The 18,381-nt window shown below is 47.4% G+C and overlaps 1 long non-coding RNA gene across 1 annotated transcript in view; it reads right to left on the bottom strand.

The window, feature by feature from the left end:
- Positions 1–8,247, bottom strand: part of LOC107208332 — a 19,321-nt gene extending 11,074 nt beyond the window's left edge. Inside the window, exons 1-3 of the long non-coding RNA XR_004498493.1 lie at positions 8,055–8,247; positions 7,516–7,653; positions 6,710–7,106 (exon numbers count right to left, since the gene is read on the bottom strand). This is a non-coding gene — a long non-coding RNA (uncharacterized LOC107208332). The remainder of the gene's footprint in view (positions 1–6,709; positions 7,107–7,515; positions 7,654–8,054) is intronic.
- Positions 8,248–18,381: the final 10,134 nt, after the last annotated feature.

The raw sequence follows: 18,381 nt of genomic DNA, 5'->3' as shown, positions 1-18,381 counted from the left end.
TTCTTCCCCCAGGAGGAAAGAGTGAGCCTCAGAAACCCTTCTTCTTTCTGAAAAGGATACAACACCTGCCTGGTTTTCCCTCAGAGTCAATTAACATTGTCACATCAGCCAGTTGGACACAACCTTGCTAAGGCTGAGCCCAGCATTTCAGCTCTCTCTGACCCCTCTGTCAGAAACCCAAACCCTGTGTGCAGTTTGGGGATAGAGCAGGGTGATCCCTGTGTTCATTTAGGATCTGCACTGATAACCCAGTTGTTATCTGTTTGGAGTGTGGTTTCCAGCCTCAGGCATTCCAGAGCCCTGGCAGAAACTGAGAAGTGAGAAACAACCTTTTTTTCCCCTCCAGCTCATTTGTGACACTATCCCAGCTGGCCAGACACAATTTGGGACTTCTCTGATTCACCTAGTAAAGGTCAAGTCCCAGGAGGTGCCTTCAGCCTGGTGAATCATGTATCACTTGTACCTGTGGGGCTAAGGACAATTTAAACATGTGCTACAGCACATCCTTTACTCAAAAAAAAAAAAAGGGATTTACACTCCAGGGGTGGTGACTTCCCGTTCTGACCAACAAAAGGGGGGATGGGGACTGAATCCAAGCTTATGTTCATTAAAATAGAAGGGGAAAAAAAAAGAAAATCCAGAAATCCAGCCACTCTATCCTAATTGCTCTTATCCAACCTTTCACAGTGTTGCATCGAGCTAAAGGGCTGCACCTGAAAGTGTGCCAGGAGCGGCATGAAATGTTAATGTTGCAATTAAAACAATATGAATATTGCAGCACTGCTCTGCTGCTTCCCATCCACTGAACAATTCTCATTCAATAGAAGTCAAGTTACATTTCAGGAAATAATGAGGTCTGTTAATTAAGTCTGGCCTATGAAGACAGCAATCTTAAAAAGAGAAAAAAATATTCAGATCTCCCCAAAATATGTACATTTGCTGCTTATTACCTGCAAAGGGGAGTCATTAACGCTGCTCAGTGCCAGGATCACAGGTCAGCACCACTGTCTTATTGCACACATCTAGAGGAAATTCTCTTTGTAATGATAAAATGCATAAGTCATGACCTGCCTTGTCCCCAGGCGCAGAGCGGGGAAGGCCAGGCTGACTCGTCCCACGCTCTGAATGCAGACAGCAGGTTCCTGACAGTGAATGCCAATCCCAGGCTGAGCTAGCGAGAGGCAGACCAGGCTCTGAGGGGCTGAAGGCAGCAAATCACGTTCAGCTGACACAGGACAGATCCCAGATTGTACACAGGGAAGGGAATTTTCCTCCACAGCCATTCACACAACTGAGTGACAGTGACACTGGCATGAGCTGGTGGGAGCCACAGGGAAAGTGACCACTGGGTGAGTCCTGGAAGGACAACGACTTGTCAGGATCTTCTTGTGTTTTAACTCTAAAAAGAGGCAAGAGAAGATCCCCCCTTCCTGCCCCCTGCATGCATCAGACACAGGCACATGTTGCAATAACATGAGCACACAGAACAGCCTAAAGACAGGAAACATTGGGTTCCAGGGGTCCCAAAGGAAACTGATATCAACACACTGCTCCTATGTTGGCTTCCCCATTCTCTTGCTTTTCATAATATTCCCAAACTTCTTTATCTGTGACTGTTGTTGGGGTGCCATCCTCTCCCCCCAGTTCCTCCCAGCCAGATTGCTGCAAGGAGAGGTTGGGAAGGGAGGGTCCATCAGCAGGAGCATTTCAAGGGAAGAGCAGAAGACTGGGAACAAGCCCACCCTGTCATCCTGCTGATTGGATGACACGTCTTTTTTATGACACTTCCTTTTCTCTTTCTCAGAATTTCAGGAACACACAAGAACCACTCATCCTCCAGACCTGAATTCTGCCATCAGTCCCAGCCTGACCGACCCACATGGAGCTGTCTAGAGGACACAGAGGAGCTTGCTGTACAAAGAGGAGGCTACAGCAGTCCAAACCTCTCCAACCCCTCCCCTAACCTACTTCCCCAAACTCCAAAGGAAAACTCATCCAATGGCAGGGTGAGGGAGGCCAGTGGAGTCCTGGCTCATTCCTTGGCCTCTGCTGATGCTCCAAACTTCAGCCTGTTTTTAATACAGACAAGCTTCCTTGTAAGATCCAGACAGAGACTGAGCCATGCTAATCAAATGTGGTAACACAATGATCCAAATCAGGGGGAGCTCAAAGCATCAGGAAGGAAACACTTCATCTGAAAGAGGAGAAAAATCCAGATAAAAAGATCAGAAAGGACTTTTTGGGTCCTGGATTGTCATAAGGAACTCAGGTACTATTTCTATATCCATCTGAGAGAAATAAACCTATTTTGTCACCAAGGCACACCCAGGGGGATGTCCCCACCTTGCTGCCACCAGCAGCAGCTCGCTGTTTTGTGGATGAGTAGGTGGTCTCCTCCCTTCAGACCACTTCTCACTCTATTTCCAGATGAACCAGCACTCGCTGCTACCAAGTGTCTGTTCTGCAATAAAGAGCAATAAACATGCCAGAGTAATTAATGTCTTAACAACTTATTACAATCCTCAGATAATTAATCACAAAAGCTAAACATGCTGTCTCACCCTCCTAATGTGTTAATGCTCTAATTATTATGCCTCAATTAAGGGAAAGTCAGCGCTCCTTGCTTAGAAGTGCATGTTTAATAAGGGTGCCTGAATGCAGGCGAGCCGGAGTGAGAAGCGAGGGGATGATGGGGGTTAAGGAAGAGGACACCATTTTTAATGAGGTTTCATGGATGGCTCCAGGCAAGGTATTGACAGCTCCTATCTGGGATCTCACACACGACTGCACGTGTAACTGGGGGCCATCTGTGGTGGCTCCGTGTTCTGCCTCCCACCGGACTATTTATAGGGAAAGCAGCATGTGGGGCACAGAGAAGGCAGGGACTGGAGATGAGCAGTCACACCATGGATCTGGCCAGCACCAGGCAGCTCGTGGAAGCTCTCACAGCAGTCATTAAAGGAGTGGTGGTTTCCTCTGTCCAGCCCACTTCTTGCTCTATTTACAGACAGACTGGCACTTGCCACCACTCCTGACCCCTGCAAAGCCTCCCCAGTGTCCAAGCCTCTCCACCCAGTCTTGTTCCCATGGTAATCCTTGCCTCCAATCAAGTTAACTCTGGGATATCCCATGGAGATGATAAGAACAGTCCCCAAAAACCAGGATGTGATATATCTGCTCACCTGATTTCAGCCACTACCTGGGAATTTTCCACATGTCCCCGTTGTCTGAAAGCCATGTCTCAAAGAGCACATCATTTAAAAATGCTTGGCTTAGAGATGGGAAAACTGAAGGCCAAAAAGTTATTCTGCAGGGGACTTGTGGTGGTTACCAGCCATAAATCTGCCTTCCTGGTGCCTGGCTCTGAACCTCTCTGAATGCTGGGAAACTTCAGAAAGAGGTTCTTGGTGAGGAAGAGCTTGAGCAGACCCTAACGATGGGCCTGAGCCCCTCACCATGTGATAGCAGGAGATCCCTGCTGCCCTCAAGACACATATAATACTTGTGTTTGGGAAAGAGCTGTGAGACAAAGGATACTCAAAGCAAAAATGGCATCACATCCATCCCACCCTGCAGAAGCAGTGACCCTAAAGAACAAAAGGCTGAAGGCACTGGAATCACGGAACTCTGCAATGCAGCAGACGTGGGAAGCAGGAACTGGGATAGTCAGGCTCCAGATCTTTGTACCATGCAAAAATCTGCAACAGAAGAATGGCTGGAGCCCAAGTCTCCCAAACAAACCCTATGAAAACTTCTTTTTCCAATAAAAAAGAACTCCCCCGCTAAAATGGGTCTTCACACACAAGAAAACTCTCCCTGAACCAGCCTGGTTTCTGTTCCATCCAAGCCTTTTTAAATTTCTCAGACAAATGAATCACCAGAAGCATTTCCAGCCTAGGTTCGACTGCAAAACGATTGCATGAAATAACATACTGTGTAGGTTTGGATGGTTCCCTCTGAGGAATAAGGGAGAGGGAATAAGAAACAAAACAAAGTAAGGCAACCTGGAGGGGACATGAATTTTAAAACCCATGAGCAGTTTTAGTTTTCAAATAATCCAAATAAAAAAAATGTTTCACGTAGTTACTTCCACAAAAATAATTCTGTCACTCTGATTCTTTGGTGATGTCTCAGAAAAAACAAAAGAAAGCTCTCCACCTCTGAGACACCAACCTGACAGCAGCTTGACTGGTGAAAAGGGGCTGTTGCCTCCCCACAGAGGCAGCCCTGTGAATTCCCACAGGGATGAGAGCTCAAAAAGAATCCTTGTGTGTTGGGCCTCTCTCCACACTGCTTTCTATTCCAGCAAGAGGTGTGACCTGTCCAGACTGTCCTCCATCTCTTCACAGAGGATAATTTCAGACATCCAGCTCTAGTTCCCTGCACTGGGCTGGAGGCATCACAGCCCCTTATCTGGGCAGCTTCACGTGGCTCTGTGAGTTGCTGCACAGAGATTCCAGAAACCACCCAACCTGCCAAACCTGACCATCCAGGACAGGACCATCAAAACCATTGAACTCTGAGCAAACACAGCCTCCTTAGGAAGACATACAAGGAATGTGATACTTTTTGAGGAATTTAAAGATACTTCTGCTGCTGTTTTCATTGACTTGTGGAGTGGAAAGTTTTCTATGGATGTCGGCATCTGTGCTGAAGGTGGCAGTGCTCAGACTCTTGCCTTCTTTTTTTCCAAAAACACAATTCAACTCCCTCAGACACTGCAAGACTGACTACTTTTGTACCTCTCCCTTCTCCCCAGTACCATCAGTGGTCACCTGAAAATATGGGGCATTATTTCTATTCTGGGTCTAGAAATTTTGGATTGGTTATAGTAGATTTGACTTACTCCAAAGTGTGTCAAGTCAGCTGAACATCCAGTGCCAGACGTTCTGGGGAAGCTGCCTGGCTCATGTTAGCAGGCTGTGGGGTTGGAAAAAGCTTTTTACCTAGAAGAGAGCAGTATCACATAGCTATGCCTCTTTACACCTTTCTCATCTGAACTCAGGATAAGTTTCTTGGATCAAGTTGCTGCCCCAACAGCCCCAGATCTGCTCCCAAACCAACTCACTGGGAACACCTGCCAGAGCCCTAAAGTGAGGCTTGAATGGGGAGGGCAGCCTCTGGAGAACAGCAGATGAATAAGAAGAATGTATAAAACATGTAATGACCATCAGAAAAAACCAGCATCACTGCTTCCCAGAAAAACACAGCCAGCCTGAGGAGATTAGAGGGCTGGACCATAAAGTTGGTGCCAAATGAGCCAGATGCCCCAGCCCCAACCCTACAGCCCTCTCCAGCAAGACTTTTCTGAGCTCAGCTTACCCCCTCTGTCTGCCCCCTTCCATTAAGACAGTGTGCAGCATGACAGCTGGGAAACCCAATCTGGTCAAAATTTTGTTACAACCCCGCTGGTTTTTATCCCTGTTTACCAGCAGTAATTTTAATGGCTTTTCCTACATTAACTTTGTCCTGAACCTGTTGGAGGAAAATTCCTACTCACTTGCCTTCTGGAGAACAGACTGGGTAATTTTCCCTTGTCATTTAACAGCCCGCCTGGGCTGCTGAGGAATGACAGCCACTGTGTACTTGTGGAGGGCAATAAACTCCCCAAGGCTGGGGGAGGAGGATTTACATATCCCTGAATACACTGCCCATTCTTTGTTCAGTTTGGGTCTTAGCTTGAGCTGGTACAGCAAGTGGGAATTTCTTCCTCCTCCTTTTCAACATGGAAGGGAACTACAGAGCCTGCACCAAGGATAAGCAATGCTTCCAGACAAAGTGGCAACCTCCCCAAATCTGGGCAGCTTTGGGCTGGGTCTGCCAGCAGCCAGCTGAGTCTCATTTTCCCCTGGAATTATTAAAAATTCCTGTAAAACAGGTCTGGAGAAAGATAATGGTACTAGAACATGCATGGAGAATGTTTCAGAGAAGCGGGGAGCAGGCAGATGCCTCTGCTCTGCAATGCCCAGCTCTGCCCAGGCTGGCAGAGCTGGGTATCACCCAACAGGCAGTTTCCCTGTTTGTCTTGTCTTGTGTCCCACACACCCTTGTTTACAGCAGGGAGCAGAAATGAGGATGAGGCAATGCCTGACCTCTCTCTCTCTCATCTCTGTTCCTTCCAGCCACCATCCTGGCCTCCTGTAGGAGACACCACAGCTCCATCCAGGCTGTCTCTGCCAGAGAGAAAAGGACTGTCCTTCCCTTTGTTCACCAGATGCTGAGTGTGGTCCCACTCCTCTCTCCAGCACAGAGGGGTGTGGTGACTCAGACCATGGGAAGGAAAAGAAACACTCACATGTTTCTGCACCTCTCTCCCCATTAGAAAACAAGGTAACAGCTCTTTCCACCAAAGAAATGCAAAGCATGTGATTCAGGCATATTTCCAAAGTTTTCTGTCTCTGCCAGCATAAAAAAGGAATATGTTTAGAACAAGTGAAGTTATTTGTTGCATCACATGATGCCCATACTTTAAAAGTACAGATGTTCCCTCCATGCTCCAAGGGGTGATTTGGAAGACAGAGGACTCAAAAACTCCTACTCTATCCAACCACAAGCACCTGGGCTGCTGTAGAGGGAGGGTTGCCATGGAAAGTTGAGGAAGGCAGCAGTGAGGTGGCTGGAGTATTCCCACCAATTATCATGAAGAATTTTGACTGCTCTGCTGTGTTTTCTGCAACAGCCTAGCAACCACCTCTGAAATGTTTCTTACATGTCTGAGAAGCATTAAGCAGGGTCACATGCAGAGAAAGCTGCGAGAGCAGGGAGGGCTAGGTCTCCAGACAAAGCCCTCTGGGCATGGACACCTTGTTTCCTGCTCCAGGAAACTCCTTCATGAGGTGCAGGCAGTTGGATCACATGGACATCAGAGCAGGGTGATGGAGGGAGTGACAGGGGACAGAGCCAGAGCAGCAAGAAGGAGAAGAGCTGAAGAAGAAACCAGAAGTCCCACACCTTCATAGGGCAAAACAGGGCAGCTTGTCATTGCTCAGTTCAGAGGTCCTGGGTGGAGAATCCACATCAATGGCAATCTCTTCTACATACAAGTGAACTTGTCCATAGGTTCACTTCAGATGCACTGCTCCCACCAGGATCCCTACTTCTCTGTCCTAATAAAACAGAAGAAACAAAGAGCTGCAAGACACCTTACACTGAAAAGTTGAGAGACCAAGAGGCCACAGCATCCTACCCTCCTCCAGTCCCTGAAGTAATGAAAAAGCAGATACTCCACATGTGCCATTCTGGCCTCTTCCACAAGAAGAGCACTTCAAACTGACAAAGAACAGCTTCTGCCCATTCATTAAGTTCTTGGCATTAACCGATTTCTCTCCAACCAAGCCATAAAACCCAAAGCTGCATGCAAGGAGCATCCTAAAATATCCTTGTAAATCTCAGCCACCACACTCATTAATTACGACCCAGTGATAGTTCAGGCCATTAGTTCTGGCTGGTAACCTCATTTATTCCCACGTTAATGCTTGATGTCAGTGGTTATCTCATTACCACTCTATTACTTACCTACTTAATCCATCACTGCAACCCAGGCCAGAGGAGAGGAGCGGAGTTTGCCCTGCATCTGTCGGGAGACGATGCATCAAGTGCAGAGCACCCAAGAATCACAAACAAAGCACTTCTAATCTGCAGCTGAGGTTATCACTGTTAAGAGGAGGAAATGACACAGATGAGTGTTGTCAGGAACACAAACACATTCCAACATTGAAAAATTGTGGATATTGAGGATCGAGCTACCTATTAAATCAGAGCCAAAAGCTTTGGGAAAAATGGAAGCAATATTAGCAGTCATGTATAGAAACGACATCAGCTCTGCCCTCCTCCTCCTCGGACTCCCATTCCTCCAAGCCTCAGGTTAGTTTTAAAGAGTTCCTGCCTGTTAAGCAGTTTGAAATGGAAAGTCAAAGTATGAGCACTGGGAGCTGCTACCTGCTGAGTGCTCCAGAAAACACGCAGGCATTGCAGAGACCATGAGCCCCGAGTGTCAGTGAAAATACACCTTAAATGTGTACAGATACAATAGTTCTTGGCATTCCCACACATACCCAGCTGGAGTTCCTCTTGTGTGGTGAGCAGGCACTTCCAAAAATGTGCTTTATTGCATCTGCTACACCCCTGCCTCCTGCTGATCCAGTCCCAGGGGTCTGACAAGGGTGTTTCAGCCTAGTGAGACCATCAGCCTTTCCCTGTCACATTCCCTCCTTCTCCCAGATAGTCTTGCTGGAGACAGCATTTCAATCTTCCCCTGCTTGACACAGAAAAAGGCAAGCTGTTTTTATGTTACCCAGGCTGTGAAACCAAGATGTGAGCTGGGGAAAGGGTTCAGAGGGACATTTCCCTTGCAGCAGCACAGCTTCTCTTCAGAGCAAGCAAAGCAGTTCTGCTCCACACCAATATGGTGCCCACACAACAATAGGGCAGGTAACTGGTTTTCACTGCTCCCAAATGACATGTGACTGGAATCCTCTAAAGTGGGAGAAGTTGATGCCACCAAAAGCAAGGTAGAAAAAGAAGACACAGCTCCAAGATAGTGTCAGTGGTTAAGTATCAATGGTTTTCTCTGTGATCAATAATCCCCCCACCCTCAGCTAACATGCCTGTGCTGGCAAAAGCAGGCTCTGAATGGTGCTGTGCCAGAACAACTGACAGGGCAAGTCTGCGAGATGCCACAATCAGATGTAATTAAAACACCTTTGCTGCCCTGCTTTCCATTCTCTCAGCAACAAAATCCATTACAGAATGCAGTTAGAAAATGATTTAAAATGTCCCTGAAGCCAAGTTGTTGACACCAGTGTAGACAGATGGATTTTGATACACCCTTGATTAAACAGCTTTCTGCAAAAGGCAGAGGGCAGGAAGGGAGCTGGGTGATGAGCTCCAGGACCATCCTAGAAACAGGGGCTATTCCCCAGGGAAAGCAAGTGCTGCTGGAGGAGAAAGAGGCCCAGTCAACCAGCCAGAGGCTAAAACAGCCTCATCACCCTGGGAATCAGGCTGCAACCCTCTGCTCCAGTACCAGGCTCCTTGTCCCTGTGCTTCCTGCTCAAAGTTGGGCTGGCAACACCACGTACATCACTTCTAGTCTCTGATGAAAGGATGCAGAGAAAACAAACAACAGAAAGCCTCACACAGTGCTCAGCCCCTAGCAGGGCCAGCAATACTTCCATTTCCCATGGAGTTACATACCCCAGTGGGATTCCCCAGGATGCAGTAGAGTACTCTTTCCAAGAACAGTTTTCCCCACAGATTCATGACATCTCTCTTCCTCATTCTCTCACACACAGATGCTCTTGCACTGATAAGGATTGAACTCCTTTGACAAAGATAAAGTCTTCTCCCTGGCCATCTATTTCTATCAAGCTGGTAGGAGCTCGTTAACTTTAAGGTCTCTGGCATACAGAGCTGCAATCAGCCATCAGGGTGGAAAGTTATTAGGGGTGTGCAAAAAGGAGCCAAAACCACATTAACCCTCTTCTCTCAAGGAAAAAAGGTAAGAAGGAAGGGAGTTACAACTGAGCATGGGCAGCTGGCCTGTCCAGCTCTTGGAGAGAAGAAATCCAGGTGGAACAGAGGGTTAAGCACAGCTCAGAGAACAACCTGAAGAGCCAGGGCTGAGATGAAACACCTCTTGTGCAAGCACAGAGGCTCTGCAGGCTGGGATGCTGCAGACACAGGTGTGGGTTGTGGAGCTACACAAACTACTGACCACTGCTTACCAACCCCGTGTCATTCTGGCCTGCTCTGGTGGCCAAATGCTCTGAAGCTGCTGTGACCTGGCAGCAAAGGTTTGCAGGCATGTCTCATGAAAAAAAAAAGGGTTTTGCCATCAAATATTCCTCAGGCTTTGTGTACAAAGACATTTGGCCAAAGACTCCGGATCAGGAAGGAATTATAAATCAGAAAGTATGAGATACTCATTTCACCAGCTCCTGCAGCAATAAAGCCCCTGTTCATGCACAACATTAGTCTCTCATTACTAATGTACATCAGATGGCTCAAATTTCCCCTGCTCCCTCTCATGGCCTGAAAGAAACTGAAGCAAGCAGCAAGAACCTTCTTATTAAATAATAAGCATCTACCTTATTATTTCTCTGGAACTTGCCTGTGAGTGCCCTGTGCAAACCTGACACTTGGGAACCCTCAGCTGCTTTATTTTATAGGCAGTTTGACACTGAGGTGGCTTTTGGTCCCAGCTCTGCTCAATGCAGTGCTGGTTCATAAGCACAGCACCACTGATCCTCAGACCTGCAAACAGCTGAGGGGCTGCTGGGCTCCCTTCTGAGTCATCAGAAATCCAGCCTCGAGTTAACCAAGGCACAGCCCAGGCACCGCTGCAGCACCACCTTCCCTGCAGCCACTTAGCCTGGGTAAGGATAATCCTGTTTCCAGCAAGAAAGCAAGTGTCTGAAAAACATGTTCACCAGTGCATTTCAATTATCAACGTTTTTAAACACTCTTTCACACCCCATGAGAATACAGTCACACCTCAGACAGGGCTGCCTCTTCACAGGGTATCACAGCCACTTGGAAACCCTGTTTTTGCACCTGAGAAAGGTTGGGGATGAAGAACCTTTATCCTAAGGATGCCTTAAGCTAAGTCTCACATCTTTTAAAACACAGCAAGAAGGTCACATTTATTGCTTAGCAACTTTTCTCTCCCAAAAGCCATGGCCCAAAACTTGGCTGTGTGGGCACCTACACACAGAGCTGAAGGAGGGGCTGGTCCTTGCCTCGGTCTCTGACAGCTGAGCATTTTATTCCCCCTGCAAACAAAACACATCAGTTGAGTGCCACCGGGGAAGTCACAGGACCAGAGCAAATTCCCAGAAAAAGCCTTGGCAGTGTTCCCCCTTCTCTGTGGCTGCGAGTGAGATGGAGTAATGGAGCACGACACATGGAGCAACAGAAGCTGAACGACACACGTGTTACTGCAAGGAAAATGAACAATATTAGAGGGGAGGGGGGAGGGGAAGGCACTTGCTAACAAGTATTTATTAAAACACAATCTTATCCTCATCTGACCCTCACTGCGATTAAAGCAAGCGGGACAGACTGACATCACTGCTGGGGCGTTCAGGCGATGGCACTGACCATCCATGTACATAATTGCCCAGGAGGTCCCACAGCCACCCTGTTGCCTTCCCTCCAGCAATCCGAGATGTGTCACTTTACGTCACCTCCCTCCTCTCTCTCCCCGTGGCAGGGAGGTTGGAAGTAGATGATCTTTAAGGTCCCTTCCAACCCAAACCACTCGAGGATTCTATGACTATTTTAAGGCCACTCAGCCCCACGCTCCAGGCTCCCAGAGTCCTCTGACACAGTCAAAGCATCTTCCAGCCTCAGACCAGCCAGCTCTCCATGTGTTCTGCTCACTGTGGCCTGTCAAAAGGACACTCAAGTCCTGCAACATCCATAGATCTCCTTCCACCCACATGTCTTCATGGGAGATCACCAAAGGATGAGCTCCCTTCCCATTCCAGCGAGCTCCACAAAGAGGAGGGAAAAAAATCTGCTGACTTCAGTGGGATTTGGGGGCTTCAAAAACCAACAAGTTTAGGACCCCAGTGTGTCTGCCCTACTAATAACTACAGCACTTCACAGGAGCACAGGGAATCATGGTTTGGGTTGGAAGGGACCTTAAAGATCATCTAGTTTCAAGCCCATGCCATGGGGCAGGGACACTTCCCATTAGACCAGGGTTTAGAGCCCATAAGCATAAGAAATCTTGGGAAATCTAGACATGTGCCAAATGGTTGGACAGACTCCTGAAATGGCTCAGCAAGCAATGAGCTTGGTGCAGTGTCCCCATCAGTCACTGGCTATCAAACCTAATCCCATGGCATGATAACATTCCTTGAATATGCTTTACATTTAAAAAGTAATGAAGAACCAGGGTGAAAAAAATGCTGTGATGGAAGGGAAGAGTTGAAATTCAACCCCTGTAAGAAGCCCTAAAGACAAAAGCACATTTCACATTCTGCAATCTGTAAGAGAGTTGATTTTCTGTTCCTCAGCTTCAATCACCTCTTTGCTAGTGAGATTTGGCACTAGCCCAGGTCTCCTGAGGAAGCAGAGGCAAGGATTTTCCGAAGGATTTGTCACCCACATCTCCTCCCGCAACGCTTCCTTGGGGGTTTTTTAATGAGCAAGGCCCTCCTTTGAAAAAAAAATCTGCCTTTAAAAGATGAAGCCATGCCCATGAGAAACCCCAGGGCAATATTTCTACCTCAACCCCAGCTCCAAGCCCCCTGCTTGCCTCCAAGCTCTGCCGCCCTCCACCTGCTTAAGGAGGATGTTTTCATTATTGTTCAATTTGCAGTGAGTTTAGCTTAACGTCCTTCATTGGATTATTTTTATATTTGATGTCCTCTCCTCTCCTCCTCTTCTTTTTATAGACTGGTAATCCAAGTCCCTTGGCAAGGCTGAGTAATCTTGATCAGATTTTAATCAAAGTAAGCCAGATCCTCAGCTGCCAGTATTGATGCATCTGCCTTTAAATATTTGAACGATGCTGATTTACCCCAGCGAGGTGCAGGCCCCATCCATTCAGGAAATTTAAATTCCTTCCTAGGCATCAAGCTAAAACAACAAGACAGAACAAGCAACCTGCTGTGAAGGGGTTTTAGTTTATAAAACCAATACCCAGGATTTCAGAACTAAATGAAAATCTGAGATAATCCCTCCTCAAATCCAGCCTGGGAAAAGCACTCCGGACAGATAAGTATCAAGTAACTTCTTAAAACACACTTTTTCCTTTTGTAAAAGCTTTCATCAAGTCAGAGCCAAAGGGAAATTACCCACAAGGCCTCATTCCTTGACATGACCCAGAGAATTCATGTTTTTCACTCTTAGAAAATGCTTATTTTACCCAGGCAGGCTTCTCCAGGATGGGCCTGCTTCTGCTTTCTTCAGCAATGACCCTTGCACCACTGCCAAACCCCAAGCATCCAAAATCAGCATATTAGTTGGAAAATAATGAGATTTCTGGAATACAAAATATTGGCTCCGTTTCCCTCACCTTTAAAGACAATATCTGCCAGCTTCCCTCCACAGATTAGAAAGCAAAACAAAAAGCATTTAGATGAAAAAGTCTCATCTAATCGTCTGACTCCAGGAGATGAGTTTGAGGTAGAAACAGGGGCTGTCCCACTGAACTTGTCAATATTTGGACTGCAAACAGTGTCCAAGTGGTGCCAGAAATAGATGATTGCCTCAAATACACTGCTAAAGGCAAGACAAGCCAGTTACCCTGATTTCCTTACCCAGCTGGGGGTGAACTCCTGAGAAACAAGAGGGATTTCGCAGGTTCTCTGGTTATTTCCACTGAGACAGGTGTTACACAAGCATCACTTGAGGAGCTGTAACTCCAGACCCTCACAACACATCTGCATTTCCATCCCTACTGCTAGAAAGCTGTAAGGTCTCCAGGGTGTGTCAGATCCATGCTCTGTTTTAGACCCAAGAGAACAGGAGGAAATCAACTCAAGGATCTCTTCCCTAAGGAGGTTGAAAGCTCCTACTCAGCTTTTCCAGCTGACCCTGGACCTACCCTGCCTTCCAACTCCAGCCAGGTTGGCCTACAAACAACCATATCAAATAATCTCTTGTTCATGACTCATTTGCCATCCTGCTTCACAACTAATGCCTCAGCTTTGCTCTCCACACCCCAAAGTCAAGCAGGAGGGACAAAACCAGCGAGGAGCAGCTGAGGGAGCTGGGATTGTTTAAACAGGAGAAAAAGAGCTCCAGGGGGATCTTCTCACTCTCCACAATTCCATGACTGGAGGCTGTAGCCAGGTAGGGTCAAGCTTTGACCCCAAGGAATAAAGATGGGACAAGAGGAAGCAGCTTCAAGCTGTGCCAAGGGAGGTGTAGATTGGATATTAGGAGAAAGTTCTTCACTGAAAGGGTGTCCAAGCACTGGAACAGACAAACCAGGAAAGCGGTGGAATCATGATCCCTAGAAGCGTTAAAAAAACCTGTGGAAATGGCACCTGGGGGCATAATTCAGTCCACAAGACACCTGGGGGCTTTGTACTGCTGGGTTGGCAGATGGACTTGATGATCTAAGAGGTCTTTTCCAACATAACAAATTCCATTAGTTTATCATAATCCTCATGCAAGAGCCCAGCTCCTGAGCTGCACTTGGATCCATACCATGTCCTCCATGCAAGTCCAGAAAAACCAGTCACCATTCAACTGAGCAAATACTATGAGATTAGGTGCTGCCCTGTGAGAGACAAAGCCATGGGACAGCGGCCTTAAGATGTTATTACTCATTAAGGGGACCAAAAATGAGCTGGGCTTAAAAAAACGTGAAGTCTGCTGATGGTTGTAGGGGGAAATTACAAAAAAGCAGAGCTAGGGATGAGGCCAAACCAAGGGCTTTGTTTCTTTCCCCATGGCTCCTCCACAGTTCTGTGAGGAGAAGAGCGCTCCAGTAGACACAACCCCACCAATTTCACCATTATTAGGCACATTAAACCAGCCTGTGAATAGTCTCATGAAGGAAAGTACACGGAGGAGCATCTGCAGGGGGGTTAATGAGCTCCAGCTCCTGCAAGCAGCAGGCATCTTTTGTCCTTTCACATTAGCTCACCCGAGCATCCCTGATCCGAGACACAGGTTCCTACAGCAGATGGCCTTGTAAGCGTCTGTGTGTGGTGACAAGGCGACCACCACAGGTGGCCCAGACAGCAACCAAAGCACTTCACCCCACTTGCCCCAAAACAGGTTCAAGGTCATGCCAAGGGCAACCAGGATCAGAGCACAGAGAAGATGTCATGTGCAAGTAGTGCAAGTTACCCTCGCCTGCCTTCTGCACTGTTAAAGACTCTGCTGGAACGTGTTGTCCAGTTTGGGATGCTGATCTTCCAGACGGTGTGAACAACTGGAGACAGTCCAAGAGAGACAGACAACAGTGACTGGAAATCTATAGGAGACAGTTGGCAAGGAGGGGTGGAAAGCATTTGTGAGGCTCAATCTAGAGAGGATGGAGACATGGTTACAATCTTCAGACAAACAAAAAGAGAAGGAGGGAAAAAAAATAAAAATCACCCACCTTTCCACATATATGGAAAGGACAAGAAGTCCTGAGCTTAATTTAAAACAAGGAACCTTTCAGTCAAATATTAAGGTAAATTTTCCAAGTGCACTGACAGCAGAAGCACTAGACAGTTGTCAGAATTCCATTGCTTTCCTCCAACATCCACTGTTAAATTAAACCCTTTGGGCTACACTGCAGAAGACCCCATAACTCAGCCACGAGGCAGTCAGGAGAGTTACGAGCTCATTCTGCACTGTGACATGGGGAATGGATAGTCCAGCGCCAGTGAAAAAGAAATTAATTTCTAGCCCATCATAAAAAACACCAAAAAAAACAAAAAGCCACACAGCAGCTGCTGCTTAGAGGGACCTTTAACAACCCTCCCGTGTGAAAAGGCCAGTGAGAGAGGGAGGGGGTGCAGCAGCTTCCAGGGCTGGCAGGAGCTGGTAAATGGAGAGGAAAAATCCACTGGGCCTGTTAAGCATGGTGGGAAACAGAAGAGAAGAGCAGAGCAAAAAAAACCCACCTGCTCTCTGTCAGGTGACAGACACCACACACTGCTCTGCTGTGCCACTGGTAAGAGGGGCTTGGGCCCTCACAGGACCTTCCAGAGCTTGGTGGGATGCTCTGTCCTCCAGCACACACAAGCCTCACTCTGAGCTGGTGGCTCTGTCCTTAATGTGTCTCCAGGTCAGGTCATTTCCATGCTGGAGCTCAGAACTGGGCCCCCAGGCTGGCTCTAGCCCTTGATGGGTGCCAGGGTAAGGCAGGAATACGTGGTTGGGTGTTCTCAGCAAACAGAGGAGGAAGAGTTTTGGGATGTTCTTGTTTTTGTCCATGTCCAACTAAATAAAAAAATACATACATTTATACATATTCAACCAAATAAATCTCAAGTACAGGAACTTTTCAAGCTTGAGGCCAAGCTGGGTACCCTCAAATTCTTCTGAACTTTACTTGGAACATGGGAAGGAGTCAAGGATTTGCACCACCCTCCTTGGATTTGGGTCTTAGCCGCCTGATGATCTCTTGTGTGAGTCAAAAATAGTAATTTTTCTGTCTGCCTCACCATGTCCTGTTCCCAGCCAGATACACTGGCTGGAGCCAGCTCCTGCATCGTATCTTCAAATTCATCCAAGCCAAAACTTCTTGTGCTCTGTGGTCCAAATCTCCCTGAGATTCAGCTCTTCGTGTATTTTTCATTGGATCTGGAATCCAACAAACTGAGAGATGCTTGGAGAAAACAAACTCTGGCTAATTGCTTTAGTAGTCATCAGAAAACATAGAATGATGCAGATCCATGATAAAGCATAGATCTCATTGAGAGTCCCCCAGTGATGTGAGGTTTCACTGCAGATAGAGCCATTCCAGAATGACAGACCTGAATTTCAAAGCCATAAAAATTCCTCCTGAGTTTCTCCTCCCACAATGACTTGTGCTTGTGTGAGGCTTGGCTCAGACCATCCCACTCACTGTATTTTCAAGATTAAATGCAGTCAGACTCAGCTCACATGAGAAGAAACTTCTGGACCTCTTCCACCACTCTTTTTCTTGTGTTGAGCACAGAGACACCCAGAGACATGTTAGCAGTGAACCATTATCCTCTGCACTCTGCATCCTGCTTTGTTTATAGAGACTTTGTGGAGATTTGTGGGCCTGGTGATGAATTATAGGGAGGAAGACAAACATATTTTACTGTTCCAGGCAAGGAGTGCTGGAATCCTGCGGACATCTGGAGGAATTATTTGCAGAAAATTAACACTGTTTGTCATTTGCATGATGAACTTCTGGATCTCAAATGAATGATGGGAAGAAGCCAGTGGGAGATGCTCATTATGCCTGATGGAGTGAAGCCCCTTGACATGATGCTAAGGTCGCCATGATCTATGGACCTGCTGACTGACAACTCTGAGGGCTCTGGAATTGAACACACAATCTAACTGGGGGCGTAAGCGACCTGCCACATTAAACGCCGAGGCGTTAATAATTGTTGCTTTGCCTTTGATTGCCGGAGTTTCGGATGCGCGCTCGTTCTGGCTGTCTCACAGGGCACGCACCTTAACTCCTTACTGACTAATTCCAGAGGACACAAAAAGCTAACACACCTGCAGCTATGCAGGCAGACTCACCGATTAAAACCTCCAGGCTTTCTTGTTTCTCTCTTGATGTGCCTTAGGGGATCGTGCTCTCAGCAGCTCCCTGACAGATTCCCCACCTCTGCCTCGCTAGCAGTTACAAATCCCAGGTGGGGGCAGATGATGTGCCATCACCAGCCCTGCACTCAAATTCACAGCATGGCATAGAAGTCCTCAAAGTTTTCTCAATACTCCAGTGCAGCGCACTTCATCCTTCTGTATGTTAGTGTTTGCTGCTTGGGAGCTATCTTCATTTTCCCTGCAGCTCTAACATGCCAGGGAGGAGCTCTTGGAGAGCTGGGAGCACTGCTTCCTAACAGGGTGGCAGGGACCCAGAAGAACCGAGCCTGAGAAATGTCATCCCACCTAGGACATGGCTCTTGGTGTCTCAGCAACTCAGCTTCTGCCTTTGGAAACATGAAATATTCTATGATCTGTGTCTGAGTTGTTGCTTGTAAGCCTTCTGAGTGTTTCCCAGAGTAGGGGATGAGTTCTCTGCTTCTCAAGGAAAGTTGGGGTGCAGAAGGGATGGGAGGTCTCTCAGGGGAGCAGAGTGGATGCATCAGCTATGGCAGCCTTATTAAAGGAGAGGCAAGGAAAGCAGAGGGCACCTGGGCTCAGATTAAATTCAGTCTCAAGTACTTTTGTAAGCTCCTCTAAATTCATTTCCCAGTGCTTTCACCCCTGTCTCTAAGCAGAGAGAGCAGCATGCCCCTTCCTCACAGGGTGCTGGGAAAACGAATTCACAAACATTTTTGAGAAAAGAAAGCAGAAGAATATCTAATTTATGGAAGACAAAATGAAAACCCCAAACGTTTTGGGCACCAGGACCACCCCGCAATTGCCACACGATGAGGAAAGCATGGGAAGTCGTCTGCTGCTGAATGCAGCTTCCCTGAGAGCACAAGAGGGCAGTGATCTGAGGAGGAACAGCTACACTGACAGCGTCCTCTGTGCAAAGGTGCTGCCAGAATATGCTGACACCTTTTCTTCCCTCAAACGAAGCACCACGCTGATTAACACGGGCGGAGAAATCCAGCCCCGTCCTTTCGGGAACACCTTGAGGCCACCATGTGATGAGCGAGGGGATGGGGCAATGAGGTTTGATTTCACATGAGAGACATGGGATGAGAGCAAGCCATGGATTTGGGGCAGGCATGGGAGAGCCAGCCAGTACCCACCAGTGCTCTG

This window comes from Parus major, chromosome 8, assembly GCF_001522545.3.
Source record: "Parus major isolate Abel chromosome 8, Parus_major1.1, whole genome shotgun sequence".
Lineage (NCBI taxonomy): Eukaryota > Metazoa > Chordata > Aves > Passeriformes > Paridae > Parus > Parus major.
This window is presented reverse-complemented; position numbering and strand designations above follow the sequence as displayed.